Here is an 8455-nt window from a genome sequence, read left to right as displayed (position 1 = left end):
TAAGGATTGGATACGAATCAAAGACCGAGTGCCGTGTTGTGTAATCATTCAAGAATACGAGTTTGCATATTATAAGGTTAAGGTTTTGATAGAATAGTTCGCTTGTTTTTAATCTCTCTCTCAACAACCGATCGATTGCGTTACGCGTCGGGAATTAACCACAGGTGCCGCTATCGAGGTGAAACAACGCAATCGTGATGGTATCATGTTAACGCTGTGTTGAAATTCCAACATCCCGAGATTGAGTTTTCATATTATCCAAAAATTAAAGTTAGCTAGAAAATAAAATTGATCAAAGCAGAAGGTTTGTGTGTGATTCTTCCTGAAATTCTGCATAATATTTTTCTGCGTATGAGATCTGAATCCTGGGGACCTATCATAAGCACACTATCACCACACATAATCCATAACACACACAATTCATAATGTTCAATCGAGAGTAATCGTATCCTTAACGATAATACGGAATTAAAGAGCAGAGTCGAATCGACTCTCTCTCATTCACGCTCACAACGCCTGCGTCACTGCATACGATTAATTGCGTTATTCCAATTCATAACACAATCCTCGTCACCGAGGCTCGACCTTAGAATCCATAACGACCTGCATTATCATAACCACGCCCACTCGCATAAATTAATACGATTATATCTCGAATCAGCATAATTTATGCGCATAATTACACTGATTAACATAATTTCGGATAAATTATGCAAATCTCAAATTTCATTTAATTTTCATTATTTTCATCAATTTTCATAACACCTATATATACAACAGCAGTAGCGGTATTAGTAGTGGTAGTCATGGTGATAGTAATAATGGTGGTAGTAGTGGTAGTTAGTGGTGATAGTAGTGGTGGTAGTAATAGTGGTGGTAGTGGTGATCATAGTAGTGGTAGTAATAGTGGTGATCATAGTAGTGGTAGTAATAGTGGTGGTAGTAGTGGTGGTAGTAGTGATAGTAGTGGTAGTAGTGATAGTAATAGTAGTGAGAGTGGTGGTAGTAGTAGTTAGTGGTGGTAGTGGTAGTTAGTGGTGGTAGTAGTGGTAGTAATAGTAGTAATAGTGGTGGTAGTAGTGGTAGTAAGAGTGGTGGCAGTAGTAGTGGTAGTAGTAATAGTGGTGGTAGTAGTAGTAGTGGTAATAGTGGCGGTAGTAGTGGTAGTAGTAGTGGCGGTAGTAGTGGTAGTAATAGTGGTGGCAGTAGTAGTGGTAGTTAGTGGTGGTAGTAGTAGTGATAGTGGTGGTAGTAGTAGTGATAGTGGTGGTAGTAGAGAGGGTAGAGGGAGAGAGCGAGGGAGATAAGACGCGGTTCAGTGATGGTGCAGAACAGATGTTTCAGCCTCAACCACCTCTACAGCAGCAATGCCGCTCAAAATACGCATCGTTTATTGTTGGCGCCTGAGGGTACCGAAGTCGGTTTCACCACCTCAAGGATTAACTTGCAACCCAGTTCCCTGGAGAGATAACTGGTGAGGGGACCCCGACGCAGACTGGCTTCCTGGAGGTGCAGATTGTGGGAGGGAAACTTCTCCACTCCAAGGCCAACGGCGATGGGTTTGTAGACTCGGATGAGAAGCTACAAAAGATCTTCTTCAGTGGAGTGGAGAAAGCCCTCGAAAAGTAGCCAGAATGTGTTGAAGCAGAAGCATGCTTTGCTTATTCTTGGTTTTTTCGGTAAAGTCACCACGTAGAAGGGAAACAATAAAATAATACAAATATGAAACAATACAATTCTCACGACGTTTCGACTGCAACACAAGCAATCATCAGGTGTGAAATTTTCTTGCTGTGGTTTTCACACATGATGATGATTGCTTGTGTTGCAGTCGAAACGTCGTGAGAATTTTATTGTTTTATATTTTTATTATTTTATTGTTTCCCTTCTACTTTACCGAAAGAACCAAGAATATGAATCCCTGCAGTCACTAAAGCTTTAAATCAAAACATGCTTTGCTTCTTAACAGAGGTAAAGGCTTGTCTGTGTCGCTGGTTCTAAAGAAATGTATTGATGTTAAAATAATGTATGATTCAAAGCTAGCACATTTATAGTAAGAAATCAGTCAGCATGTGTTAAATAGTCCACTGCTGTGCACACAGCTTTTGTTAAACTGGCACAAGAGCAAATGTAACTTTTCAGTGAATATTTTTATATGAAAATAATATCTTACATTGGCACGTACAATTTGTTTTCTGGGAGTTTATATATATCCAAATTATTAATCATTACCAACAAATGTACTTGGTTTCAACGTCTCATTTGCTCTTTTTTTAAAGTTGACTAAAATGCAAACACATCCTTTGTTCTGATTAACAGCTCCATAAATCTTTAAAAAAAAATTCTAGATTTTTGTTTTAACCACTGCCTGCTCTTGCTCTCCATTGCCTTAATCGTCGTAAAAATGGGTTTGTTTCATACATTGCTGTCGTGATAACTTCCTCTTGTTTTGTGGCCCCCTTTGGTGACAGCTTTAACAGGACTCGTGGTCGTTTCACCGTGAGCCGGCGTCGGATAAAGGAGATGGCTCTCAGCACCCTGCCACGATGAACAAACCACCAACGAGTTAAACCCTTGTCAATCGTCTCCTCTGCATACACATCTATCACTTTGTTGCAACTGGGGAGGAGAAGCTGGTGTTTTTTTATTGATTTTAAATTTCACTTGGGGGTAGGTATGTTGTCAATTGTATCGTTTAATTCCCGCGCAGACTTTACTTCGAAATTGGTCTTCAATAAACCCGCGACCTTGATAGAATGCATTGAATCAGAAGCAAGACTTTGTTGTGTTTACTGTTCTAAAGTATGTTTTTTTTAATAGTTTTCAATTGTTAGGCTTAACTGTTAACTGTTCCTTCGAAAAAGCAAATAACTGAAAACACGAGTTGCAGAGGTTTAACTTTGGCTAATCATTGTCCCAAACTAAGGAAGTTTTGTAGTAATGGCATGCATACATGTCCTAATTGGTATTGGCAGTAAACACAATGCATTCAGAGTCTTCAATACATATAAACATTCAGGAGTTTCAAAAACCATTCCGGACTGGGCCAGTCTGATATTTGACAACACGTTTTTTTTTAATTGAGCATACATTGCACCATATATCAACGTTGATTAGCCAAAACCAATTTCAAGTATGCTGCTGCAGTGGAGTCGTCGTGCAGTGCATTTCACACTGCTGAAAATAATCCCACACACTTGGTTCCCCTGATCACAACGGAGCCATTGACATTAGCAGTGTCGCCTACTGTATTACAGTGAAGCTACACTGTACTCGGCAGGGATTTTGTCTTAACGCCTATGTACAGTGAGGGAAAAAAGTATTTGATCCCCTGCTGATTTTGTACGTTTGCCCACTGACAAAGAAATGATCAGTCAATCATTTTAATGGTAGGTTTATTTGAACAGTGAGAGACAGAATAACAACAAAACAATCCAGAATAACGCATGTTAAAAATGTTATAAATTGATTTGCATTTTAATGAGGGAAATAAGTATTTGACCCCCTCTCAATCAGAAAGATTTCTGGCTCCCAGGTGTCTTTTATACAGGTAACGAGCTGAGATTAGGAGCACACTCTTAAAGGGAATGCGTCCTCTTCGGTCTCAGAGTCCCTGGAGAAGCTCGCGGTCGTGACGAGAGCCATCACCAGGGAACGCGTCCGTCGTGAACGACGCCCTCGAGAAAATTCTGATGGACAAACCATTGGGCTGACGAGCTAAAGAAGTACTTGACAGACTTTCCCGCTGAATAATCCTACATGGAGAAGACTCAACCCTCAATCGTTGCCAGTCTACTGCCAAATTGCTCGTCACAATTTACTTTACAGTTACGAGCCGCGAGTAAAAAAAAATAGCATTTCGTGCAAGTCGTGTTTTTCGAATAACAAACCTTGCCAATGTATACAGGAGATTGTGACTTTCAGTTATTTTCATTTAAAGATGTATAAAAGGTTGCAGACCATCAAACACCGAATTCTAAAAAAAGAGAGAGGGAAAGAGAGAGAGAGGGAGAGAGAGGGAGGGAGAGAGAGAGGGAGAGAGGGAGAGAGAGAGGGAGGGAGAGAGAGAGGGAGATATGGGCAAAGTGCACACCAGGCTGTTGTGCCAACAATACATCTGGGGGAGCACCAGACTGAAGAACGCGGACATCACCGACATGGAAGCCCGAGTCCTCAATTTGGAGGGTCGCCTCGCCGAGGACAGCGACCCTGCTCTTCTCCAAGAATACGAGGAGAATAGGGAGCGTCTCAAAGGGCTACAGGAGGAGCAGACGAGGGGAGCGTTTGTGCGATCCCGGGTGAAGCTCATCACGGACCTCGACACGGGATCCCCGCTTTTCTACTCCCTCGGGAGGCAGAATGGGAGACGCAAATCCATGGAGTGCCTCTTTGATGGTGACGGTGTCCTGGTGCACGAACTCCAGCAGAAGTCGACCATCATCAGAGACTTCTACGGCAGCCTGTTCTCCCCTGAAGAAACATCGGAACCGGCCCAGGCGGAGGCATGGAGTGGTCTACCCACCCTGGGGGAAGACGGGAAAGAGCTGCTAGAGCAAAAGCTCACCAGGACTGACCTTGACGCAGCTGTAAGAGGACTGGCCCCAAATAAATCCCCAGGGTTAGACGGCCTAGCAGGGGAATTTTACGCCGCTTTTTGGCCATCCCTGCGGGAGGACTACAGAGAGGTGCTGGAGGAAGCCTCAGTCACTGGGGTGATGCCTCAGTCTTGGAGGAGGGCGGTGCTCACTCTGCTTCCCAAGAACGGAGACCTGAGGCACCTACAAAACTGGCGTCCGGTCTCCCTCCTGAACACAGACTACAAAATATTGATGAAGGCTCTCTCCCTGCGACTGAAAGGGGTGATTGCACAAGTCGTACACGGGGAAAAGTCCTACACCATCCCCGGACGAACCATCCACGACGGCATCTTCCTGATCAGGGACTTCATCGCGGTGTCCCAGAGGTTGGGCATCCCAATCGCGTTTCTGGCTCTTGACCAGGAAAAGGCTTTTGACAGAGTGGACCACAAGTACCTGCTGGGAACCCTCAAGACCTTGGGTTTTGGGGATATTTTTGTCCGAACGATCCGCCTACTCTACACCAAGGCGGAGTGCATGATTAAGATCAACGGTGCCCTCACTGCCCCGGTCAAATTCGAGCGAGGAGTGAGACAGGGATGCCTATTGTCGGGCCAACTTTATGCCCTGGCATTAGAGCCTTTCCTGAATCTCATAAGGCGGAGACTCAGCTGCCTGGTGCTGAGGGAACCAAGCGTCAAGTTGGTCCTGACGGCATACGCCGATGACGTCCTCCTCATCCTGCGCTCCCTGGCTGATGTCGCCCTGCTGCATGAGTGCCTGGAGGTCTTTTCGAAAGCCTCCTCATCAAAAATGAACTGGCAAAAGTGCAGCGGCCTGCTGGTTGGAGCGTGGGACATGACCGAGTGTCCCGAGAAGGCAAAAGCCATCAATTGGAGCACAACATCGCTGCACCACCTGGGGGTGTTCCTCGGACCAGAGGAGGAACCACCGCAGAGGAACTGGGTCGAGCTGGAGGAGAAGGTGAAGGAGCGGCTGGCCACCTGGAGTCGCCTGTGCAAGTTCCTCACCTTCAGGACAAAGACGTTGGTGGTGAACCAGCTGGTGACGTCCATGCTATGGCACCGACTCTTCTCCCTGCACCCCCCCATGAGCCTCGTCAACGCACTTCAGAAGCGAGTCCTCGACTTCTTCTGGTCGGGTGGAGGACACCGGGTCACGGCTGGAGTCCTGGCCCTGCCACTGGACGAGGGCGGTCACGGGCTGGTGTGCGTGCGGAGTCAGCTGGCCACCTTCCAACTGCAGGCAGCGCAAAAGTTCCTGCACGCCGCCCCTACACCGGCCAGGAGCGTCACGGCCTCCTTCCTCCTGAAACAGCTGGGGGGTCTGCAGTGCTCCAAGCAAGTATTCTACATAGACCTGCAGGGCCTCCCACTGGGACAGCTGCCACCCTTCTACAGAAGCGTCCTGCAGACATGGAGCTCCCTCGCCATCAGGAGGCTGAACCAACCGCGATCGGCCGAGGATCTGGTCTTCGAACCGATCCTCAAGAACCCACAGACAAAGCTGCCATCCACAACCACCACCCCTGGCATGGAGAGGCGCCTCGCCAACGCGCGGCTCACCAGGATGGGAGATCTGGTGGAGCCTGAAACACTGGGCCGGTGGCTCGGACCAGCAGACGTGGCCGCAAAGACAGGGCTGCAGTCGCTCCGGGTGGCTGCCCAGATCCTGGCCGAAGCCAAGGGGGCCTTCTCAGCGGCAGCGGGGAGAATGCCCCCATCGGCGTTGGGGATGACGAGGCCCCTCTCGGTCCCCCTCCACCGGAGCTCTCAGTGGTGCCACTGCATCGCCAAATGAAGGCGGATCACAACCTGTGCCGGCTAGAAGACCTACCGGAGGTGGCCTTCGCAAATGTAAAGAGGAAGGTGCTCTACTCCTACATGGTCCGGTTCCACCAACAGGACACCCTGAGGAGCCACAAGGACCATGCTTGGAGGAAAGCCCTGCCCTGCGTCTCTCCGGAGAAGCCTCGCTGGAGGCAACTCTACTGCAGACGGACGCACAACCGCATCGGCGACCTCAGCTGGAGCATCGCCCACGGCACCGTCACCACCAACGTCTCCCTGGCGTGCTTCACCGACACGTCCCCGGAGTGCCGGTTCTGCGGTAAAATGGAGACGGTGGCGCACCAATACGTGGAGTGCAAGAGCCTGGACTCGCTGTTCAAGGTCCTGAGAAACATCCTCCTAAGGTTCAGCCTCCACTTCTCCCCGACGGTCCTCATCTTTGGATACCCGAAGGGCGACGGACCCCAACATCTTCAGGGGCTGGTCAACGTGCTCTTCGGCTACGCCAAGTTTGCCATATACAGGGCGAGGAAGGTGGCCCTGGAGGGGCAACGTCCGGCCAGCAGCCTGGGCATCTTCCGCGCTCTGGTCGGAGCCAGGGTGTGGCTGGAGTTCCGCCACGCGCGGCTGACCCACGCCGTGCCGGCCTTCAAGGAGCAGTGGGCGCTGGAGGAGGCCGTGTGCTCGGTGGCAGATGACGGAGAGCTCTGCATGCAGATCTAAGCTACCCGTCGGAGGCCGTTTGACTGTGGGAAGGGCTGCGTGCAGATGCAGCACTTGTCGTAGTTATAAAGAAAAAAGAGAAAGAGAGAGAGCCAAATGGAGTAGGAAGAGAGGGGGCAGAGAGAGAGGGGGGGCAGAGAGGGGGTAGAGAGAGAGGAGAGGCAGAGAGGGGGGTACAGAGAGAGGGGGGGCGGAGAGGGGGGTAGAGAGAGAGGGAAGGGGAAAGAAAAAAATGTTTTGGGTCTTTCACTTAAAAGGGGGGGGGGGGGGGTTACATAAAGCAAAGCATTAAAAAAACGAAATGATGAACGGAGCAAAGTGTCGACTACACCGAGCATCTTGTTTCTTCTGATCGTAAAAAAGAGAGGGAGAGAGAGCGAGAGAGAGGGAGAGAGAGAGAGAGCGAGAGAGAGGGCGAGAGAGCGAGAGAGGGAGAGAGAGAGCGAGAGAGAGAGAGGGAAGGGGAAAGAAATTTTTTTTGGGTCTTTCACTTAAAAGGGGGGGGGGGGGGTGTTACATAAAGCAAAGCATTAAAAAAACACAAAAAAACGAAATGATAAACGGAGCAAAGAGCCGACTACACCGAGCATCTTCTTGTTTCTTCTGATCGTAAAAAAAGAGAGAGAGGGAGAGAGAGGGAGAGAGAGAGAGGGAGGGAGAGAGGGCTCCACTTTGTGCTGCTCTTGGCTGGCATCTAGCAGCTCACTACTGCGTGCCGCGTGTGTGTGGTGACCACCACGGGTAACGAGACACACACACTCCACGGGGATGACGATGCAATGGTGACGAGGACAGCTCCTCGTCGTGACACTCTACCTGCTGCGCAAAGAGCGGAGACCGAAGAGGCCGACGCCGAGGAGCCGGGGTCGGAGCCGGCGGAATCCTTCTCAGAGACGGCGAACAGACGCCATCGCTCCCGGGACTCGGCCTTCGTGGGCGTGGCCCTTTGGTCACGCCCCTTCTTAGGCCCCGCCCCTTGACTACGCCCCTTTCCAGGACCATCCATTGGCCACGCCCCCTTTTCAGGCTCCGCCCTTGGTCACGCCCCCGTTCCTAATTAATAACAATCAGTAGAGTCATGTAGGCATAAGAAATAATAAAATTACATAATAGCAACACAAGCAATCATCATCAGGTACAGAAGAGCTAAATTTAAGAGAGAGAGGAAACACATAACTGCAGCTATATAGACAGAGGAGCACACTAAATCAAACAGGGTTTAGCAAAATTTGGAAACCATATAAAGCAACACAGACCGACCGTCTGTGTTGCTTTATATGGTTTCCAAATGTCCTCTTGAAATCACGCGATACCCCCCTCCCCCATTCTTTTGGCCAAGTGTAA

The 8455-nt window shown here is 49.1% G+C and overlaps 1 pseudogene; it reads left to right on the top strand.

The window, feature by feature from the left end:
• The first annotated feature begins 1367 nt into the window (after positions 1–1367).
• Positions 1368–1629, top strand: LOC116937286 (selenoprotein W pseudogene; annotated as a pseudogene).
• Positions 1630–8455: the final 6826 nt, after the last annotated feature.

Source organism: Petromyzon marinus, unplaced genomic scaffold (genome assembly GCF_048934315.1).
Source record: "Petromyzon marinus isolate PM22_M1 ecotype Great Lakes invasive population unplaced genomic scaffold, UKy_Petmar_22M1.pri1.0 PM_G_Scaffold_15, whole genome shotgun sequence".
Classification (NCBI taxonomy): domain Eukaryota; kingdom Metazoa; phylum Chordata; class Hyperoartia; order Petromyzontiformes; family Petromyzontidae; genus Petromyzon; species Petromyzon marinus.
This window is presented reverse-complemented; position numbering and strand designations above follow the sequence as displayed.